Source organism: Ammospiza nelsoni, chromosome 26 (assembly GCF_027579445.1).
Source record: "Ammospiza nelsoni isolate bAmmNel1 chromosome 26, bAmmNel1.pri, whole genome shotgun sequence".
Classification (NCBI taxonomy): Eukaryota; Metazoa; Chordata; class Aves; order Passeriformes; family Passerellidae; genus Ammospiza; species Ammospiza nelsoni.
The window spans coordinates 1,409,939-1,433,834 of record NC_080658.1 but is presented as its reverse complement, the minus strand read 5'-3'; the positions used below and the strand labels follow the sequence as shown (position 1 = coordinate 1,433,834).

Here is a 23,896-nt window from a genome sequence, read left to right as displayed (position 1 = left end):
TTTTGGAGAGATTGCACCGCCTGAAGGGAGGACAGCAGAAAAGCATCCATCCCCACCGACTGACACTGCCACACTCCCCTGTGTGGCCCACTGGAAGTGTCAGGGGTGTGCCCAGGACAGAGCTGCTGGCAGAGCACTCTGGGGACAGGCAGGGCTCACCTGCTCTGGGGACAATTGCCACCTCACAAACACAGGGCAGCTCCTGTGGCCAGCAGGGTCTCATGGCTACCACAATCTTCCTCATTAACACGAGGCCAGAAACAAGCTGACAGAACTTATTTCATGCTCCAGTGGGTACCAAACCAGCTCCCAAGGCGGGGCCAGGCTGGTGGATTCAGAGCACCCCCATTTCCCCCAGTACAGCCCATCTGGGAGGGCACTGAGCACTGCTGCACCCATCCTGAGCTCCCTGAAACGTAATTCAGCCAATCAAAGAGCTGAGAAATACCCCAAAAGTCACCCTGTCAATGAGATATACAGGGAACAGCCTCACAGGACCGTGGGTCAAACAGTCTGCATTGGACTGCAAAAACTGCCAGCACCAGCCACCACCCAGCTGCACCTGAGCCCCACCAAGTTTTGCCTCAGGCTTGAAAAAGACATTTCGAGACACAAGGTGTGTGTTTATTGCTTACTTTGATCTCAGCTGCTCCCCTTTCTTTGATTTCACAGTGCTGACAACGTTTGCTGCACCCTGACAGAAGTTCTGTGAATATTCAATGCTGCCACAGTAATGAAGATATTAAATATGAAAGATTCTTCATGCCACAGCTCCAGCCTAGTGAGCAATCCCAGCCAGAGCACATGAGACACAACCAGGAGAGCCTTGTGGCCACTGATGTTGCAGGAGATTTTCTCAGGGCCAGGAAAACATTCTCCATGGATTGGGCCATCATATGTGAAGTTATTTTTGAGCTGTTTCAGCACACAGATAGAAAATAAAACGATGACAACGGCACCATCTGCTGCAGCTACTGTCACGCCACCGTGGCTGGCATGGCTCTGGCAGCCACAGAAATCCTGTCCCAGGGGAGAAGCCAAGGTGAGGCTCCCCAGGGATCCCTGCCTTAATCCTGCAGGGTGAAATCCCTGCTTTCCTCCTGCAGGGTAAAATCCCTGCCTTTCCCCTGCAGGATCCCATCCCTGCTTTCCTCCTGCAGGGTAAAATCCCTGTCTTCCTCCTGAAGGGTTCAATCTCTGCTTTCCTCCTGCAGGATCCCATCCCTGTTTTCCTCCTGCAGGATCCCATCCCTCCTTTCCCATCTCTGCAGGATCCCATCCCTGCTTTAATCCTGCAGGATTCCATCCCTGCCTTCCTCCTGCAGGATCCCATCCCTGCTTTCCCATCCCTGCAGGATCCCATCCCTGCTTTACTCCTGCAGGATTCTATCCCTGCTTTACTCCTGCAGGATTCTATCCCTGCTTTACTCCTGCAGGATCCCATCCCTGCTTTCCCATCCCTGCAGGATCTCATCCCTGCTTTCCTCCTGCAGGATCCCATCCCTGCCTTCCTCATGCAGGATCTCATCCCTGCTTTGCAATCCCTGCAGGATCCCATCCCTGCTTTCCTCCTGCAGGATCCAAGGCTGACTGCAGCAGTGGGTTCCAGGGTGCTGTATCAGGGACACATCCCAGAGGAGCAGAGGGGAAGGACAGGGTGTCCAGCAGCAAGGCTGGAACAAACATTCCCAGCCTGGAACAGCCCAGTTCCAGCCTCCCCTACACTCCATGCACTGTCCTCATTTCACCAAGCCATCACTCCCAGCCACTTGACACCCCAAACTGGGCACCAGCCAGTCCCTGGCCCCCGTGCCCAGCTCCAGCTCCCCAGGGGGACTGGCAGATCTGGAATGCAGCAGGAGCTCACCAGGACACTCTGTAAATACAGAGGGAAGGCTCAGCCATTCCCGACACGCTGGTTCCTTAGCCTAGAAAGCAGCAAACACGTCAGATCTCACCAGTTTTCGGGGCTCCAGCAGGACCTGTCCTCACCCCAGCAGCCACCACGCCACCAGAGCAGGCTCTGTCACGCCTGTTTTAGCTCCTGTCTGGCTCTGCTGAATTATTTTTGTTTTTCATGACTCAGAGGCCCTTCAGATGAGGTCAAAAGTCACAGTGTGTTTCCTCAACATCATCTTTCATTCTTTAGTGCCAAAAGACAACAAACAATAGGACATTCATCAAGTGTCTCTGTTTTGCTTTTTATGTTGTTGCATAACAGCAGAAAAACGCTGTTCCCTAAAATGTTCACAACTGTATTTACTAAAACAAAAAGCTCCATTTTTTTATTAAATCTCTATCAGGTCAGTAAGAAGATAAACGCGGGGGGGGGGGGGGGGAAGCCTAATCTGGAAAAGCTCAAGAGAGAAAACAAACAAACAGACAAACATCAGCAGGAGAGCTGAGTGTGGGGATGAGAGAATCCTCAATTTCTGACAGGGAGGGGAGGGACAGGGACATGCCAGCCCAGGGGAAGCAGGTGGGCACCCCAAAAGCAGCACCTGGGAGCTCCAGCCCTGCTCCCAGGAGCTGTTGATCCCACAAGGATCAACAAGGCACCAGTGACTGTTTCTGCCCATGTTCTGCATGACATGAACAGCAAGGGACTTGTGATGGGAGATGGCTGTGGCTCCCCACACCCTGCACAAGATCACAGAATCTGAGAGCCAGAGCTCTTCCTTCTAACACAAAAACCCGACAGTAGCTGCATTTGTACCTTTATTTCTCCTAACAAGGGAGCACAGTTCGTGCTGAGGCACAGGACAAACGAGGGTTTTACAGTAAGGATGAACAGCAAATAAAAACCTTTATACCAAAACATCCCTACTGAGCTCTTGGATGTCTCTCCCCAGCTGGTCTTTGCCCAGTTTGGGCCACTTGGGATGACAATCAAGCAGCAATCTGTCTTGTCTTGATTTTAGTTTTATGGGGCCGACGAGCAGATTTGAGCACAAGCAGATGCAGGCACTGTGACTAAGTGACAGTCCACATGGGAACACGCACCATAAATTCAGCCTAAGAGTTGTAAAACCATTATTTCCCCTCCTAACCCAAAGGGTAAAGGAAGAGAAAGTTGAAAAAAAAAAATCATAATCCACATGCACTTCATCTTCCCCAGGAATTAGCCCAGTTGGTGCCAACCTTTCCCCTCACAGGGATGAGCGAAATTGTCCGAATTTAAGCCTGCCCCAAGTCTCAGAATTCCAGCTCAATCTCCCCCAGTACATTAGTTAAAAATAAACGAGGTGCAATCAGGCTCCTCGGGGATTTTATCCTCTTTCAGCTCTAAATGCAGCTCTGCTGTCACATGTGTGCCATGTACAAAGGGGCCGCCTGCCTCCCAGCATCACTCCTGCCCCAAAATAATCTCGCTCCTGCTCTCGGTTCACCAGGGCTCCATTCACGTTCCCCGGGGTCACGGGCTCTCTCTCAGTCACTAAAACAAAGGCTGGAAGATGCAGGGCCGCTGGTGTGTCAGCGCTGCTTGTTTTCATCGTGGATGAATGGAGCCAGCCTGTTTGGAGAGGCTCCGGCCACACCTAAAGCCACGGCTTTGTCATCCCTTATCGAGGGAGGCAGGAGCCTTCTGCTGTCCCCACCGAGCCAAAAGCTTCACCCACCCCACACAGCTGCCCCTTTTCTGAGGAGAGGCATTCACGGCTTTTTTTTCCTGGCTGCAGCAATCGTTACACAAAAAAGTCACTTTACTCCTAGCTCCCTCCCAAGCCTGGCATTCCCCGGTGCTGCTCACCTGGACACAAACACCACAAACGCCACAGCAGGATTTTTCCCTTTAAGAAAAAAAAAAGGAGAGGCTCCTGGATGCTGAGAGAGCAAACAAGCCCAAAAGTCCAAAACTCCTCTGCTAAGGTGAGCAGCAGTGGGTAATGAAACCTGCTCTGGAGCTGAGCACGGGCCTCAGACAGCCCTGACAATAAGCCCTGCTATTAGACACAAAAGCAGTGACATATTTGAGAGATTAGGCATTAAAAAGTGCCTTCACATTAAAGAGTATTCATTCTTCACCTCCTGCCTGGAGGAACCAGGGGGAAGGGAGGAGCTGGCAAAGTAATCCAGCTACTACTGACATGGGGGGGTAAAAGCAGAACTCAGGCAAAGTAAGCTCCAAAATCATGAAACAAAGAGGCAGCTCAGCAATTCCTGATGCTGGAATTCCACATTCTGCACGGAGCTGGGTCCCCACCATGCTCTCAGGCAAGCACCAGCACAGAGCTGGGGCTGCCAGGCAGGGTTTAATATGGAAGGGTGAGGGGGCAGGAGCAGGAGAGATGGATGAGCAAGGAGAGCAGACAGGACAGCAGGCCCAGGTGTGCCCAAGATGCTGCTCAGGATGAGAACAAAACCAGGGACTCCTCCTGCTCACAGCTGCTCTTTTTGGATCACCCACCCACCACCAGAACCTGCAGGGCTCCACAAACCTCAGAGTCACTCCCTTTGTCCAACGTCCTCATTCTGGTCCCAATATCTTCATTCTGGTCCCATCCTCTCTAAATCTGCTCTCCCAGGCAGTGACTCCAAGCCATGCCATAGTTTGAACAGATTTTACCTGCTTTCCTTTTCACCCCCCCCCCGCAACAGCAATTTATTTTTTTCTGCCTATTCACGCCTGCCAGGCTGTCCATTATTACACCGGGAAATGCTGAGGGAAAACCGTGGAGTTTTCTGTCCAATTTGGAGACGTCCATTGTTAAAAGCTTCTCGTACAAATCCCTCCAGGCAGCTCCAGGCAGCACCCTTTGTCATGCTGATGAGGCAGGAGGTAAAACCACACATAAGCAGTAACTTCAGAGGGCAGAATTTGCTCAGGGTGGAATCTGCCCTTGAATTCTGAGTCGGTGGGAGCTGAAAATCAACCACAAAAGGCAATTCTGATTTTGGATTAAATCCCAGCTTTGGGCTCACGAACACCACAAACTACAGCTGCCAGCAGAGAGCACGACAAGCTCCAGTTCTGCCACATCACTCAGTTTCCTCTCACCTTAAAGCACACAGGTAACTCAATCCCAGCCACTCTCAGCCCATCAAACAGGATCTGAGGAGGGTAATGAAGCACTGGCTCCTGCAGGGAGGAGTCAGCACTTTGCACCAGGTGGGTCAGCACCAGCCACATTTCCAAATCTTACATCCCCTTCTCTTGTCACCATACCAAAGTCAAGCACAGCTGCAGATATAAATGTCATTTTTATACAAAGGCTCCTCACATAACCCTGAGGGGGCACAAACACAGAGCAACCTCCAGGAAGGAATCCCTGCAGATTATCCCTTCTCTTGGGACAGTCTCCTCTCTCCTCTCATCCCGTGATCTCCAACTAACGCAAAAAGCAGGAACAGCCACTTCTCCGTCTGCCTGAGGCTCATCCTGAGATCCACAGCAGTCAGGCAGGACAAGCCTCATTGCCCATCACTTGGCCTCTCAATTTGAGTGTGGCAGCGCTGGTCTGCTCGTGGTTTGGCTGAGAACGTGCACAGCTGGCCAGATGTGCCCCCTGCCCCAGGAAGCCCAGGTGAAATGACATTTCATTTCACAGAGAAGGAGCACCACACACATGTTCCATATTGAGACCTTGCACAGCTGGCCAGATGTGCCCCCTGCCCAGGTGAAGTGAAATTTCCATTTCACGGAGAAGGAGAGCAGAGCTGCTTCTGAGCACCACACACGCTCCACATTGAGACCTTGCACAGCTGGCCAGATGTGCTCCTGCCCCAGGAAGCCCAGGTGAAATGACATTTTTTTCTCGCAGAGAAGGAGCAGAGCTGCTTCTGAGCACAACGCACACTCCCCATTGAGACCGTGCCAACAAACCTTGGATTGAAGTAACCTTTAATCAAAGAAAAGATAAAATGTTTCCTAGGACAGGGAACAATTTAACCACTCTGAACACCTCCCCTACTTGCGCCAATTTCAGCTTCAGAAGCGCAAACTCTCATTCGCGGGGCACGGAAAGCAGTTGGTTTATCTCAGAAGCGAATCTCCAGCCCTCCCCAAACAGGCCGAGCTGGATGTCCTCAGGAGTCACAGGAGAGGCTTCTTTAGATGTTTCGAGTCATTTACAAACACCTCATGGAATTTCATTCTGCGGCAACTGACTCGAGCCGCTGATGAAATCCATCTGAAATTACATCTGGCACTTCCAGGCAGACAGCCCGGGGCAGGGGCTGCGGGGGAGCCACAAAGTGCAGCTGATAAGTGGCACAAAGCCCTTCAAGTCCCACACGTGCTATTCAAACCCCTCAATACGAGTGGTTTCATCGCGTCTCGTGATGTGCTGAAGAGTTAACACAGCTTTTCCTGCCCCTCCACGCCCCACACCAACCTCTGTCCTTGCCTGGAGCATCACCCGGAGCTGGGGATCACAGGATGATGGAATATCCCCATCTGAAAGGGACCAAATCGATCATCGACCCTGCACAGGACATCCCCACAGTCTCACCCTGTGCCTGGGGGCACTGTCCAAACACACCTGAGCTCTTCTTGGGGACAAACCCCTGGCCAAAGTGAGAAAATCCCACTGCTCTGCAGCACAGCACGGAGGGAAGGCAGAGAGGTCAGGGCAGGTAGAGCGGAGAGGCTGCAAAGATGGAAATAATTAGCCCAAGTGCAGCAATAATCCTTTTAGCTGCACAGAAGGTATCCCCTGGTGCTCCCTTTCCCTGGGTATTTAAAGAAGAGACGCTGAAAACAGGAGCCAGGCCCTGTGTTATGACCACCTTCACTAATTGGTCTGCTAGGAAAGAAAAGGGAAAACCAGCGGATTGATTTCTGAGGAGCAAAAAAGCTCATTAGACTTGCAAAGAAAACCCACTCAAGTCTAAAGGCACAGATACTTCTCCTCCAGACTCCAGTGTAAACCACACATGCTTTCCACAGGCACTTAAAAAAAACCCAGCCTACAACCAGCAGATTTCAGTGTAAAACAAAGCTCCAGCTCACAGATGGAGGAGGGAGATCCAAAAGAGACTCGGATTCACTCAGTCCCTCACAGCAGAGCTCACCCACCTTACAAACCTCGCAAGGGCTTTCCTAAAGGGCCCCAATTCTGCTGCATCCAGCACATCCTAGGGTGAGCTGCAAAGACAGCTTGGGACTGAGGGCTGTTCATGCTGAGCAGCCAGGAGGGAACAGCCCTGCACAGAGCAGGAGCTCCACATCACCCTGGAGTGATCCAGCAGTGATCCAGCGTGGGGGCTGCACCTCTGGCAAGGCACATCTGAGCCAGCCTGGTGCTCAGGGAGGTTTCTCCAAGCCCACCTGCCCCAGACCACTCACCCTAATCCTGGTGCTCAGGGAGGTTTCTCCAAGCCCACCTGCCCCAGACCACTCACAGTAATCCTGATGCTCAGGGAGGTTTCTCCAAGCCCACCCTGCTTTGCCCCAGACCACTCACCCTAATCCTGGTGCTCAGGGAGGTTTCTCCAAGCCCACCCTGCTTTGCCCCAGACCACTCACCCTAATCCTCCTGCCAGGGGAGTGGGGACATCTCTGTGCTGCTCTGCAGGACCAGCAGCCCAATCCACTTCTGCAATCGCTTCCTTTTCCATCTCCACGGGCAGGCAGCACCCAGCACTGCCCAATTTACTGATGAGCATCCCCAGCCCTGGGATTTGCCCTTGGGGTGAGCCCCAGGCACCACCCAGCCAGCTCTGGAGCCTGAGCAGCACAGCCCAGCCAGCAGAGCCCCTGAGGTAGGAAGAGATTACACTGCATTGGCAGAAAAACCTAGAAAGCCAGCCCAGCCACTGCAGCAGGAGGGAGAGGCCCTCAGAGAGCTGCTGCTCCTCTCAGCTGAGGCTGGGAACAGCCAGGATGCTGAGCTGGGGCTCCCCGTGCTGCAGGACAGGTACAGAGGGGAACAATCCCCTCAGCTACTCCAACACAGCCAGAGAGGCCCCTTCTGCTCCAAGAAAGGGCTCTCAGTGCTTTTCCACACACTCGTGGGTTTGCAGACCTCAGAACGAGCCAGAAGGCATCAGCCATGCCCATCTTGCTCAGGGTTGGCTGCTTTACCTGCGTGCAGAGCCACAACCCCCCTAAATTCCTTTCAAACCCTGCTGCCACATTCCAGCAGCCCCAACATCCTCCCAGAGGGACGCCACAAGCCCCAGGCACTGCACTGCAAGCTCCCACCTCTCAATCCAGCCCCTCACCTTAGCACACAGCCTAGGAGTCAAGCAGCCAAGCCACAAGCCCACTGAGCAAACTGGAAAACACTGGGAGCCAGGTGGAAACCATTGCCCTGGCTCCTCCCGGACTCATTCATCAAGTGTCAGAGCATTCCTACAGCTAAATTAGCAGCACTGCCCCAAAGGACACCAGCACCACAGCCAAGCCTCATCAGCAGGCTGCGCTGACAAAATAAGATTATTCTGCTCGAGACAAACTCAGATCTTCCAGCTTTTGAATAATCTTGCTTTTGGGAAGAAAGGGACCGGCCACCCTGAGCATTTCCCCTTAGCCAGTGCCTCGTGATCCAATTTTCCACGCTCTGCCAACCCAGAGGGATTTGTGTGGAGGTCTGGGGTGGGCACAGCCGGCACCAGGACGGGCCCACCAGCCACGGCTGTGCTGCAGGATGTGTCAGGACAATTTGTCACTCCCGTGCTGATGGAGGCAGCATTTCAGGAGCTTCAGCATCGACATCAGCTCCAAAACATTCCCAACGTGGCCGTTCCATCAGCCCTGCAATGCTGCGGAGCCCAAACTGCACGTGGGGACACAAAGGTGACACAAATTCCCTCCATCCCTGCTGCTGCACCCTCAGCACTGCCCAGCAAAGTGGTACCCAAACCCCACGCCTGGAAAACGCTGGAAAAAAGCCCGTGGTGCTGCACAGATCAACAAGCACTCCACGAGGAACACGGCTCTCTGAAATGCAGCAGAGGAGCACAAAAGGCAGAAGATGAAACACCCACCTCAGCAGCGTGCCACGAGCATCCCTGACTGGCTACACCCAGCTCTTCCTCACCGAGAAAGGGCAGCTACAGTGCCACATTTTTCTCTTTTTTTATCCTGTGAGGACTGCCCGGGGGAGCAGAATTTACCACGGTTTTTGGGGAAGGAAATGACAAAGCTACAGCATTCCCTTTTCATATATAAAATAAGTGAAATAAATACAGTTGCTTGGTCCTCCTGAAGGTGCAGTTCTTTAAGCACAGAGGGGATGGGACAGTTTGGATGGAATACCTTGGGAAGGCAGAGGCTGAGGGCAGCAAGGGATACAGGGGAGTGGGAAGGGTGAGCAAACCCGAATTGGAAGCCAGAGCTGTAAATACTTCACACAGTGCTAGACAGAGGGAGACACCAAACCTGCACTTGCACCTGCAGGGGCTGGACCCATCCCCTGCTCAGGGAGCTGCACACAGAGCTCCCAACACCGCTATCCCCAGTTAATCCCTGCAGGATAAACATCCCTCTCTGATCTGTGACACCATCTGTGGGATGGGCATCGCGTTCCCCGGGTCTCAAAAAATGAACCCCACCTGCACCTTACTCCAAGAATGAGAAAATGCAATACTTTAATCAGGTGTGAACCATCTGCCAGCGGATCCCCATCCCTGGAAGCTTGGAGTGCAGGCTGGAGCAATCTGGTCTAATGGAAGATGTCCCTGCCCATGCCAGGGGGATGGAACATGGTAAGGCTCCTTTCAACCCAAACCATTCCACAATTCTATGTTCAAATCCTCTACAAATCATACGTAAATCAGCCAACACTTTTCTTTTCTCCTTAAGCTGCTCATCTTGGGGTGAAAACCAAGCATTTTGTGTTTCAAGAGCGAACAAAGCATAACTGGGTTAGGCAATTCTTGACTCCTAAAGAGAACGAGGTTTTAATTCTTCTCCCCTTCAAGAGCAGCCTGCAAACGCCCAACTGAGACCTGTTCTGATTGACCACCCTAAAAAAATAATGCCAAGAAAACTGAAAGCCATCAAACACCCCAAATGTGAGGTGCTGGCAGCAGAGCCAAAACCCCTTCCACGGATGGAAGCAGGCAGCCATTGCTGGACAAGGCACATTAACGATCCTCAGCAGCAAATTCTGTTCCACTGATTCACACAGGCATCCAACATCTGCCCACATCCACGCCGGGGAAGCTCGGGAATACTCTGCATACAAATGGTGACGGCTTAGCTCATCTCAGCTGCTCCTTCCAGCACGAGCAGCAAATGGAGCTGCACCTCGCGGGGTGGTACCGCAGCAAATGGAAGGAGAAACTCCCTCTGAAGTGATGGCAGCTGCCCTGCAGGATTGCGTTTCTAGGTGTCCAAAAACACCAGGAGAAATCGTCTTCCCTAAGCCAAGCCTCCCTTGTGCTCGTGTGGCAGTTGGGGATGCAGGCAGGCATCTCCATCCCTCACCTGGAACGAGCTGTTTCTGCTCCTTGCAGGGTGAATTGCTCCAAGGCAGGAGGGCAGGTGTGTGCTCCTGGAAACACCTGGCCAGGAAACTTCCCTTTTCCCAGCTAAGTTATATTTAAAATAAAGAAATACCCAACAAGCACGGGTAAAAAAGGCGAAACCCAGAAAGGGGGGGGCAGCTCCATGCCCCACCTGGTGGGATTTGGGGACGAGAAAGAAGAGACAGCATGGGAAGAGGCAGATGGAAGGGACAAGGGGGCAATTCCAGCATGACAAGGGCAATCCCAGCATGGCACTGGGATGCTTGAGATGTGCCCGGCACATCCAGGGACCAGCATGGAGCCCCATCCCAGCCCCAAACCCACGAGGATGGGCATCCCCATCCTGGGGCTGGAAAACACCCGGGATTCAACAGGATGGGACCCACCCCGCTCACGTTAAACACCGAACCCCTCGACACGGGCACCGGGGGGTGCAACAAAGCCGGGCAGCGCCGGGGTGCCGTGACCTCAATAACGCTTCCCCCCACGCAAAATTTAGGGCTGGGCGTGTGCAGCTCCTTTTTTCCCTTTTTTTTTAATTCGAAACGCTTTTTCGTTACGGTTTGCCATTATTGATTAATTTGCCGTTTTTAATCACCGCTGCCTCCCCCCTCGAGGCGGCTGCAGAACATGGCCCCGCGCTGCCGCCCCTCCTGCCGCAGCCCCGGCCCCACCTGCCGGGAGGAACGGGGCCGAAACGGGCGCAAAGCGGGGAGCAAGCCCCAAACCCGCCCTTCTCCATCGCTCCATCCCTCCATCCATCCATCCATCCGTCCATCCCTCCATCCCTCGCTGCCGCACCTGCCCCGGCCGCCCGCGCTGCCGCAGGGGCCGCGCCTCGCGCTGCCGCAGCCCCGGGGCGCCGGCACCGGGACACGCCCCTCCCCTCGCTTTTGGGATGAAATGGACGGATTTTGCTTCTCGGGGCTTGATTGATTTTTTTTGGTTTTTTTTCTCTCCCCCCTCCCCGTTCTCCGCGCGGGACGCGGCGGAGGGAGAGCGCGCCCGGGGGTTCAGCGCCCCGCTCCAGCCCACGGCAGCCTCCCCTCCCCGTACCTGCCGCTGCTGCGGGGGTGTCCGCACCGGAGCCGGCTGCTGACAGCGGTGGCGGTGACGGTGACAGCGGCGGCGGCGGCGGCGGCGGCGGCGCGGGCGGGGCGGGGGCGCGCGCGGGCTCCGGAACCTTCGCCGCGCCGGCGGGGCGGGAGCGCGCGCGCGCGTGCGCGGAGCGCCGCCGAGCCGCCCGGGCCCCCCGCCTCTCGCGGGGAGCGCTCGCCCCGCCCGCGCGCGCGCCCCCGCCGCCGCCGCCGCCGCCCCATTGTCTGCGGGCAGCGGGGGCGCGCGCGCCGCCCCGGCCGGCAGGGGGCGCTGCCGCGATGCCCCCGCTCCTCACGGCCCGGCCCGGCCCGCTCCGGCCTGCGGCGGCCGCGGTGCGCATCGAGCCCCGGTACACACCGGTACACACCCGGTACATACACCGGTAAACACACCGGTAAACACCCAGCTCCGGTACACACCCGGTACACACCGAGCCCCGGTACTCATGGAGCTCCGGTACACACCGGTACACACACCGCTAAACACCCAGCTCCGGTTCACACCCGGTACACACCGACCCCCCCCCCCCCCCCCCCGGGACACCGCCTCGCCCAGCCCTGCCGCCCGCTCCCATCCCCAGTTCCGCCCGGCCACGCGCCCCGCACACGCTGCGGAGGGGCACGGCCCGCAGCGTCCGTGGGGATGGCGGCAGCGCGGCTCGGGGGGGAGCGGCCGCGCCTCGGCACCGCCCGGCGCCAGCTCAGCATCTGCTCAGCACCACTCAGCATCTGCTCAGCACCATCCCAGGAGCACCTCAGCACCATCTCAGGAGCACCTCAGCACCACTCAGTATCTGCTCAGCACCATCTCAGTATCTGCTCAGCACCATCCCAGTACCACTCAGTAACTGCTCAGCACCATCCCAGGAGCACCTCAGCACCACTCAGTATCTGCTCAGCACCATCTCAGCACCACTCAGTATCTGCTCAGCACCATCTCAGGAGCACCTCAGTACCATCCCAGGAGCACCTCAGCACCATCCCAGGAGCACCTCAGCACCATCTCAGTATCTGCTCAGCACCATCCCAGTACCACTCAGTAACTGCTCAGCACCATCCCAGGAGCACCTCAGCACCATCTCAGGAGCACCTCAGTACCACTCATTATCTGCGCAGCACCATCTCAGTACCACTCAGGATCAGCTCAGCACCATCTCAGCACCATTCATTATCTGCTCAGCACCATCTCAGGAGCACCTCAGTATCTGCTCAGCACCATCCCAGTACCACTCAGTAACTGCTCAGCACCATCTCAGGAGCACCTCAGCACCACTCAGGATCCGCTCAGCACCATCCCAGGAGCACCTCAGCGCCACTCAGTATCTGCTCAGCACCATTTCAGGAGCACCTCAGTATCTGCTCAGCACCATCTCAGGAGCACCTCAGCACCATCCCAGGAGCACTTCAGCACCACTCAGTAACTGCTCAGCACCATCTCAGGAGCACCTCAGCACCATCCCAGGAGCACTTCAGCACCACTCAGTAACTGCTCAGCACCATCTCAGGAGCACCTGAGTACCACTCAGTAACTGCTCAGCACCATCTCAGGAGCACCTCAGCACCACTCAGTAACTGCTCAGCACCATCCCAGGAGCACCTCAGCGCCACTCAGTATCTGCTCAGCACCATTTCAGGAGCACCTCAGTATCTGCTCAGCACCATCTCAGGAGCACCTCAGCACCACTCAGTAACTGCTCAGCACCATCCAAGGAGCACCTCAGCACCACTCAGTAACTGCTCAGCACCATCTCAGGAGCACCTCAGTATCTGCTCAGCACCATCTCAGTATCTGCTCAGCACCATCCCAGGAGCACCTCAGCACCATCTCAGTATCTGCTCAGCACCATCTCAGGAGAACCTCAGCACCATCTCAGGAGCACCTCAGCACCATCCCAGTACCACTCAGTAACTGCTCAGCACCATCTCAGTATCTGCTCAGCACCATCTCAGGAGCACCTCAGCACCACTCAGTAACTGCTCAGCACCATCTCAGGAGCACCTCAGTATCTGCTCAGCACCATCCCAGGAGCACCTCAGCACCACTCAGGAACTGCTCAGCACCACTCAGTAACTGCTCAGCACCATCTCAGCACCATCCAAGGAGCACCTCAGTATCTGCTCAGCACCATCTCAGTATCTGCTCAGCACCATCCCAGGAGCACCTCAGCACCATCTCAGGAGCACCTCAGCACCATCCCAGGAGCACCTCAGCACCATCCCAGGAGCACCTCAGCACCACTCAATATCTGCTCAGCACCACTCATTATCTGCTCAGCACCATCTCAGGACCATCTCAGGAGCACCTCAGCACCACTCAGTAACTGCTCAGCACCATCTCAGTATCTGCTCAGCACCATCCCAGGAGCACCTCAGCACCACTCAGGATCCGCTCAGCACCATCTCAGCACCACTCAGTAACTGCTCAGCACCATCTCAGGAGCACCTCAGCACCATCTCAGGAGCACCTCAGTACCACTCAGTAACTGCTCAGCACCATCTCAGGAGCACCTCAGCACCACTCAGTAACTGCTCAGCACCATCCCAGGAGCACCTCAGCGCCACTCAGTATCTGCTCAGCACCATTTCAGGAGCACCTCAGTATCTGCTCAGCACCATCTCAGGAGCACCTCAGTAACTGCTCAGCACCATCTCAGGAGCACCTCTGCACCACTCAGTAACTGCTCAGCACCATCTCAGCACCATTCAAGGAGCACATCAGTATCTGCTCAGCACCATCTCAGGAGCACCTCAGCACCATCCTAGGAGCACCTCAGCACCACTCAGTAACTGCTCAGCACCATCCAAGGAGCACCTCAGCACCACTCAGTAACTGCTCAGCACCATCTCAGGAGCACCTCAGCACCACTCAGTAACTGCTCAGCACCATCCCAGGAGCACCTCAGCGCCACTCAGTATCTGCTCAGCACCATTTCAGGAGCACCTCAGTAACTGCTCAGCACCATCTCAGGAGCACCTCAGCACCACTCAGTAACTGCTCAGCACCATCTCAGCACCATTCAAGGAGCACATCAGTATCTGCTCAGCACCATCTCAGGAGCACCTCAGCACCATCCTAGGAGCACCTCAGCACCACTCAGTAACTGCTCAGCACCATCCAAGGAGCACCTCAGCACCACTCAGTAACTGCTCAGCACCATCTCAGGAGCACCTCAGTATCTGCTCAGCACCATCTCAGTATCTGCTCAGCACCATCCCAGGAGCACCTCAGCACCATCTCAGTATCTGCTCAGCACCATCTCAGGAGAACCTCAGCACCATCTCAGGAGCACCTCAGCACCATCCCAGTACCACTCAGTAACTGCTCAGCACCATCTCAGTATCTGCTCAGCACCATCTCAGGAGCACCTCAGCACCACTCAGTAACTGCTCAGCACCATCTCAGGAGCACCTCAGTATCTGCTCAGCACCATCCCAGGAGCACCTCAGCACCACTCAGGAACTGCTCAGCACCACTCAGTAACTGCTCAGCACCATCTCAGCACCATCCAAGGAGCACCTCAGTATCTGCTCAGCACCATCTCAGGAGCACCTCAGCACCATCCCAGGAGCACCTCAGCACCATCTCAGTATCTGCTCAGCACCATCCCAGGAGCACCTCAGCACCACTCAATATCTGCTCAGCACCACTCATTATCTGCTCAGCACCATCTCAGGACCATCTCAGGACACCTCAGCACCATCCCAGGAGCACCTCAGCACCATCCCAGGAGCACCTCAGCACCACTCAATATCTGCTCAGCACCACTCATTATCTGCTCAGCACCATCTCAGGACCATCTCAGGAGCACCTCAGCACCACTCAGTAACTGCTCAGCACCATCTCAGTATCTGCTCAGCACCATCCCAGGAGCACCTCAGCACCACTCAGGATCCGCTCAGCACCATCTCAGCACCACTCATTATCTGCTCAGCACCATCTCAGGACCATCCCAGGAGCACCTCAGCACCATCCCAGTACCACTCAGTAACTGCTCAGCACCATCTCAGGAGCACCTCAGTACCACTCAGTAACTGCTCAGCACCATCTCAGGAGCACCTCAGCACCACTCAGTAACTGCTCAGCACCATCCCAGGAGCACCTCAGCACCACTCAATATCTGCTCAGCACCACTCATTATCTGCTCAGCACCATCTCAGGACCATCTCAGGAGCACCTCAGCACCACTCAGTAACTGCTCAGCACCATCTCAGTATCTGCTCAGCACCATCCCAGGAGCACCTCAGCACCACTCAGGATCCGCTCAGCACCATCCCAGTACCACTCAGTAACTGCTCAGCACCATCCCAGGAGCACCTCAGCACCATCCCAGGAGCACCTCAGCACCACTCAGTAACTGCTCATCTCGGGAGCACCTCAGCACCATCTCAGGAGCACCTCAGCACCACCCCAGGAGCACCTCAGCGCCACTCAGAATCTGCTCAGCACCACTCATTATCTGCTCAGCACCATCTCAGGACCATCCCAGGAGCACCTCAGCACCACTCAGGAACTGCTCAGCACCATCTCAGCACCACTCAGTAACTGCTCAGCACCATCCCAGGAGCACCTCAGCACCATCTCAGGAGCACCTCAGCACCATCCCAGTACCACTCAGAAACTGCTCAGCACCATCCCAGGAGCACCTCAGCACCACTCAGTAACTGCTCAGCACCATCCAAGGAGCACCTCAGCACCATCTCAGGAGCACCTCAGTACCATCTCAATATCTGCTCAGCACCATCCCAGTACCACTCAGTAACTGCTCAGCACCATCCCAGGAGCACCTCAGCACCACTCAGTAACTGCTCAGCACCATCTCAGCACCATCCAAGGAGCACCTCAGCACCATCTCAGTATCTGCTCAGCACCATCTCAGGAGCACCTCAGCACCATCTCAGTATCTGCTCAGCACCATCTCAGGAGCACCTCAGCACCATCCCAGGAGCACCTCAGCACCATCCCAGGAGCACCTCAGCACCACTCAATATCTGCTCAGCACCACTCATTATCTGCTCAGCACCATCTCAGGACCATCTCAGGAGCACCTCAGCACCACTCAGTAACTGCTCAGCACCATCTCAGTATCTGCTCAGCACCATCCCAGGAGCACCTCAGCACCACTCAGGATCCGCTCAGCACCATCTCAGCACCACTCAGTAACTGCTCAGCACCATCCCAGGAGCACCTCAGCACCATCCCAGGAGCACCTCAGCACCACTCAGTAACTGCTCATCTCGGGAGCACCTCAGCACCATCTCAGGAGCACCTCAGCACCACCCCAGGAGCACCTCAGCGCCACTCAGAATCTGCTCAGCACCACTCATTATCTGCTCAGCACCATCTCAGGACCATCCCAGGAGCACCTCAGCACCACTCAGGAACTGCTCAGCACCATCTCAGCACCACTCAGTAACTGCTCAGCACCATCCCAGGAGCACCTCAGCACCATCTCAGGAGCACCTCAGCACCATCCCAGTACCACTCAGAAACTGCTCAGCACCATCCCAGGAGCACCTCAGCACCACTCAGTAACTGCTCAGCACCATCTCAGGAGCACCTCAGCACCATCTCAGGAGCACCTCAGTACCATCTCAATATCTGCTCAGCACCATCCCAGTACCACTCAGTAACTGCTCAGCACCATCCCAGGAGCACCTCAGCACCACTCAGTAACTGCTCAGCACCATCTCAGCACCATCCAAGGAGCACCTCAGCACCATCTCAGTATCTGCTCAGCACCATCTCAGGAGCACCTCAGCACCATCTCAGTATCTGCTCAGCACCATCTCAGGAGCACCTCAGCACCATCCCAGGAGCACCTCAGCACCATCCCAGGAGCACCTCAGCACCACTCAATATCTGCTCAGCACCACTCATTATCTGCTCAGCACCATCTCAGGACCATCTCAGGAGCACCTCAGCACCACTCAGTAACTGCTCAGCACCATCTCAGTATCTGCTCAGCACCATCCCAGGAGCACCTCAGCACCACTCAGGATCCGCTCAGCACCATCTCAGCACCACTCAGTAACTGCTCAGCACCATCCCAGGAGCACCTCAGCACCATCCCAGGAGCACCTCAGCACCACTCAGTAACTGCTCATCTCGGGAGCACCTCAGCACCATCTCAGGAGCACCTCAGCGCCACTCAGAATCTGCTCAGCACCACTCATTATCTGCTCAGCACCATCTCAGGACCATCTCAGGAGCACCTCAGCACCACTCAGTATCTGCTCAGCACCATCCCAGGAGCACCTCAGCACCACTCAGGAACTGCTCAGCACCATCTCAGCACCACTCAGTAACTGCTCAGCACCATCCCAGGAGCACCTCAGCACCATCTCAGGAGCACCTCAGCACCATCCCAGTACCACTCAGTAACTGCTCAGCACCATCCCAGGAGCACCTCAGTAACTGCTCAGCACCATCCCAGGAGCACCTCAGCACCATCTCAATATCTGCTCAGCACCATCCCAGTACCATCTCAGTAACTGCTCAGCACCATCCCAGGAGCACCTCAGTACCATCCCAGGAGCACCTCAGCACCACTCAGTAACTGCTCAGCACCATCCCAGGAGCACCTCAGCACCACTCAATATCTGCTCAGCACCACTCAATATCTGCTCAGCACCACTCATTATCTGCTCAGCACCATCTCAGGACCATCTCAGGAGCACCTCAGCACCACTCAGGATCCGCTCAGCACCATCTCAGCACCACTCAGTAACTGCTCAGCACCATCTCAGTATCTGCTCAGCACCATCTCAGGAGCACCTCAGCACCACTCAGGAACTGCTCAGCACCATCTCAGGAGCACCTCAGTATCTGCTCAGCACCATCCCAGGAGCACCTCAGCACCACTCAGTAACTGCTCAGCACCATCTCAGGAGCACCTCAGCACCATCTCAGGAGCACCTCAGTAACTGCTCAGCACCATCCCAGGAGCACCTCAGCACCATCTCAATATCTGCTCAGCACCATCCCAGTACCATCTCAGTAACTGCTCAGCACCATCCCAGGAGCACCTCAGCACCACTCAGTAACTGCTCAGCACCATCTCAGGAGCACCTCAGCACCATCCCAGGAGCACCTCAGCACCACTCAATATCTGCTCAGCACCACTCAATATCTGCTCAGCACCACTCATTATCTGCTCAGCACCATCTCAGGACCATCTCAGGAGCACCTCAGCACCACTCAGTAACTGCTCAGCACCATCCCAGGAGCACCTCAGCACCACTCAGTATCTGCTCAGCACCATCTCAGGAGCACCTCAGCACCACTCAGTATCTGCTCAGCACCATCCCAGGAGCACCTCAGCACCATCCCAGGAGCACCTCAGTACCACTCAGTATCTGCTCAGCACCATCCCAGGAGCACCTCAGCACCATCTCAGGAGCACCTCAGTACCATCTCAGCACCACTCAGTAACTGCTCAGCACCATCCCAGGAGCACCTCAGCACCACTCAGTACCATCTCAGCACCACTCAGTATCTGCTCAGCACCTCAGCACCATCCCAGGAGCACCTCAGCACCATCCCAGGAGCACCTCAGGACCATCTCAGTATCTGCTCAGCACCATCCCAGTACCATCTCAGTAACTGCTCAGCACCATCCCAGGAGCACCTCAGCACCATCCCAGGAGCACCTCAGCACCATCCCAGGAGCACCTCAGGACCATCTCAGGAGCACCTCAGCACCATCTCAGGAGCACCTCAGTACCATCTCAGCCCCACTCAGTATCTGCTCAGCACCTCAGCACCATCTCAGGAGCACCTCAGCACCACTCATTATCTGCTCAGCACCATCTCAAAACCACTCAGGATCCGCTCAGCACCATCTCAGCACCACTCAGTATCTGCTCAGCACCATCCCAGGAGCACCTCAGTATGTGCTCAGCACCATCTCAGGAGCACCTCAGTACCACACTGTAACTGCTCAGCACCATTTCAGGAGCACCTCAGCACCATCCCAGAAGCACCTCAGCACCATCCCAGGAGCACCTCAGCACCATCTCAGGAGCACCTCAGCACCATCCCAGGAGCACCTCAGCACCATCCCAGGAGCACCTCAGTACCACTCAGTATCTGCTCAGCACCATCTCAGGAACACCTCAGCACCACTCAGTAACTGCTCAGCACCATCCCAGGAGCACCTCAGCACCACTCAGTAACTGCTCAGCACCATCTCAGGAGCACCTCAGCACCATCCCAGGAGCACCTCAGTACCACTCAGTATCTGCTCAGCACCATCCCAGGAGCACCTCAGCACCACTCAGTATCTGCTCAGCACCATCTCAGGAGCACCTCAGCACCACTCATTATCTGCTCAGCACCATCTCAAAGCCACTCAGGATCCGCTCAGCACCACTTCAGTACTGCTAATCAGCCCTTCAGCCCCCTCGGCCGCCCCATTCTGTGCGGGGAGCGGGTTGCGCACCCGCCCCGGCCGGCAGGGGGCGCTGCCGCGATGCCCCCGCCGCTCACGGCCCGGCGCCGCTGCTGCTTTTGCCGGGCCGGGGAGTGTTGAGGACACAGCGGAGATCACTCGATAGAATTGGTACCTTGTGTTAAGATGGTTACTATCCCTAATAATTGCATTTAATAGAGAAACTGCAGGAGGGTAGGATACAGTTTTCAGTTTTTCCTGACAACCACTGAGGTGCAAATCAAGGACAAACAGGTCTTTCCAGGAGCCCACACATGCAACACCAGTCTGCTTTTTAAAGTAGACCAGGTTGGGAATGATCTGTCTTGGTTTGGAATAAAGCTTTATGGAGTGTCAAAGCTCTTCTCTTACTACAGCATCAATAACGGCAAACTTACAGATTAGAATTGTACAAAAAATTGATTTATGAACATGCAATGTTATGAGATAGTTGGGTTTTTTGTTTTCGGGTCAACAGTAATAGGCAAGCCATCAGAAACCAGAGAAATGGTTCTTTTCTGCCCATTTTTAAACTGCCTAAAGAGTACCCACTGTAATTTAGCTGGAGAATTTTCCTAGATTAGACACGTCTCCCCTCAAAAATCTATCACAGCTTTGGGAATTGTAAAACAAACACTACAGTGCTACAAGGGGATCCGTCCTTGTGAGACAACTGAAAACAAGATGATTTGCAGTGCAAGCAGCTCAAGCCCAATGTGGGACAGCAGCTCTGTCTTCCTGAAGTTACCTCCATTCCCACTTACATCTGCCTGGGTTCCCAGCACAAATCCTGTCTGGATCCAAGAAATCCTGGGCTGGGCAGTGAGGCATGGTTAGCCAGAGCCAGGCACAGCCACATCCAGGCCGTTTAGATCTGCTGGCAAAGGATAGCCAAGAGTGAAATGCACCAATTGCTGCAGCAATGCTGAGATGTCTCCAGAACTGCTGGAGCAGCCCAAGTCCCAAAGTGCAGCCCTGGGTGGGAAGAGCTCGTGGCGATCAGCAGATCCTGCCCCAGCTGAAAGGAACTGCAGAGAAGCTCTCTAAGGGCACATCTCTTACCTGTATGTGCAGCAGGCTGACAGCTGATGCAGAGTTTAATTACTGCACTGAGCTCTTCTGTACCTTCCTCGTGTTCACAGGGGCTTTTGTTTGTTGGAAAACGTATCTGGGAATTTTTCCTACTTTTCTGAGGCCAGGCTCCTCTTTCCTCCACACTCCTGGCCCATACTGCTGCTAGGTGTATACTATTTTAACACAAAACTAAAGGATTCCTTTATAAGGAGCAAACAAAACCATGGGGTCTTTATCTTCCATACCAGTATCTTCATCCCTAAGACCAGGCTTATTTTCCTCCCAGGAAACTATTTTAACACAAAATTATAAAGGAATCCTTTAGGGAGCAAACCATGGGGGTCTACCTGTATCTTCATCCCTAAGACCAGGCTTATTTACCTCCCGGGTGAGATTTGTCCCCTGTTTCATAACGACCAAGGTTTTCCCTGGCAGGTGCCACAGAAGGCAGAACATCACTCTGCAGGTCTCACCTGCATTAGAAATTCTGGGTTATATTCTGGGTTATACAAGTCTGATGTCCCTAGGGCCTCCTCTGGCCACAAGCTGCTTCATTTGAGTCACTTAATTCAGCTTAAGCCTGGCTTTTGCAAAACCATAATGATCCCGGCTGAAGCAAATACTCCAATTCTGCACTGGCTTAATTCCATTAAAGCACTACCCGGATCCTTTTGCAACCTGGGCGTTAAAGTTCACTTAAATTAAGGAACTGGGCTAACTGCTTTCGGAGCGGGATTTTGGATGCGACCAGAGGGGCTGGATGGTTCCAGAGCTGACAGAGCAGGTGTGACCCTGCCCGGTGAGGAGCCCCGGGCACACAGAGCAGCGCTCTGGCCCAGGACACCGGCTGGGTTTCGTAAGAGCTGCGAGCAGCGTTACACAAGCAGCGTCACGGCAGGACAGAGCCAGCAGGGCTCACGCAAACCTCCCCAGTATCATCGGGACCAGGGCTCAGCCGGCTCCTTCCCCGCAAACCAGGCACGACTCTCAGCCTGGACAGGGTGAAAAACGCGTGTATTTTGTGATTGGCTTTTGGCAAATATTGAAGTGGATGTTATGTGCGTAGTGTTAGAAAGTGATGCTGTATTAATTCCCTTAAATATGGGTTTAGGTGATAAAAATTGTTAAAGTAGAAACGGTGCTATGTAAGGTGCTTTGTTTAAAAGAAAGGGCTTGCAGCCAGGTAGCAGCAACGGGACGCCTGAATCTTTCAGAGAAAGGGAATTTATTGCCTTCTTATCAGAGGAAACGAACTTCAATCCCGCCTTGAAGGTCCTGTTAGGATTCGGAGGAAGAAGTTGACGATCCTGTATTTGAATGGAATTTATGCATCATGTATAAATATGCAACAGGCTGTTGCTTTTAAGGGTTAATCCCCTGTTAATGTGGGTCCTTCTTCGGGCTCGTGGTGCCCAGAAAAATGTACCGAGACGTCCGTAACTCTTTGTTTTTATTGTCTCATATTGTCCTAATTCAATTTGTCCAAATTGTTGTTACTCTGTGTTACTAATTTTTTAAACCATTTTATTACTATTAAACTTTTAAAGATTTTGCAAACAAGTGTATGGCGTTCTTCACAGACAGTGACTGAACAGTTCATTTCCGCAGTAATGGGAGCACGGCTCACCCTGCCCAGCCTGCCAAGGACTGCAGGGACTGCGAGGATGTGAATTGGGGACAGAAAGGTTCCCTTGGGCAGCGCAGGCGGCCAGCGGGCCGTGACTCAGCACAAAGAGCCAGCCAGGTCCTCAGCAGGGCTGAGCTCGGGGTAAACAAACTCACCCTTTCACCCTGACCTCTTTAGCAAATGAAGAGACCCAAAAAAAAAAAAATCAAGGCGCTTAAACCATCTTTCACTGGTCCTTCTTGACCCCAGCCCATCTGAGAAAACTTTATTCCTGTCTCTTTTCAGCTGTGCGGAAGCCACACCAAGCCCAGCGCCTAAACCAGAAGATACAAGACCCAGCACCCCTAAGGACAGACATATCTTTAATTAATCATTATTCCGTCTCTAAATCGCCAGCTGCAAGAGGCTCTCAGACCATTTAAAGCCCGTGTCTCTAAGAGGCAGAGCTGACTCATCAGGGAGGCACAGGATGTGTTCACTTACGGGACCTTGTGGGAATTATCGGGCTCCTGGGCTCACATCTCTTAAAGCCAACACTCCCTTGGACCTGGTGCCATGGAAGGGCAGTTCCCAGCACTGGCTTCCCCCTCTGCTGACAGCTCTCAGAGGTGCCAGGAGGGCCTTCATTCCTGGAGGAGAGCAGCCAGCAGAGCTCTGCCAGCTCTGCAAAGGGACGGGGCACATCTCTGGGTGAAACAGGTGAAATTCCAACACCCTGAGACTGCAAACCGAGCCCTGAGCTGCTCCTGTTCAACAGGCAGAGCTGCTGTGGCACCTGCACGTCACCTGTCCTTGAGAGCTCCGTCCTTCCCACAGGATGGCACTGCCCGGGCAGCAGAGAGGCCATGGGCACCAGCTCAGGGTTTATCAGAGTTTGTCAGGGCAGGAGTTCAGCGGGCTCCGAGGCAGGGATTGCATCACACAGCACCACAGCAGCTCCTGCAGTGATGCTGTCACACGAACGAGTCACCAGGAGCTCTGGCCTGCGGGGCTCTCCTGAAGGACGAAGCCCTGGAGCTGTTATCTCATTCATTCCAGCTGTGCAGCCCAGCTGTGCTGCCGGGGGTCCGGGCGGGGTTCCGAGGGGCTTCGGGAGCCATCTGCTGTCATCAGCCCAGATTACAGCGAGGGGCTGACGGCACCAGGCTCCCTCCCACCCTCCCAGCGCCACTGAGGTTGGGAAAGACCTCCAAGATGATCCAGCCCAACCTGCGACCCATCAACCTTATCAACCAGGCCAGAGCACTGAGCGC

General features: G+C 54.6%; 1 protein-coding gene across 12 annotated transcripts in view; it reads right to left on the bottom strand.

Moving 5' to 3' along the window:
- The window catches only part of MAPT (microtubule associated protein tau), a 43,266-nt gene extending 31,643 nt beyond the window's left edge, over positions 1-11,623 (bottom strand). For all 12 annotated transcript variants that reach the window (XM_059489071.1, XM_059489068.1, XM_059489072.1 and 9 more), the window contains exon 1: positions 11,473-11,623. The gene's annotated coding sequence lies outside the window, so the exon portion shown is untranslated. The remainder of the gene's footprint in view (positions 1-11,472) is intronic.
- Positions 11,624-23,896: the final 12,273 nt, after the last annotated feature.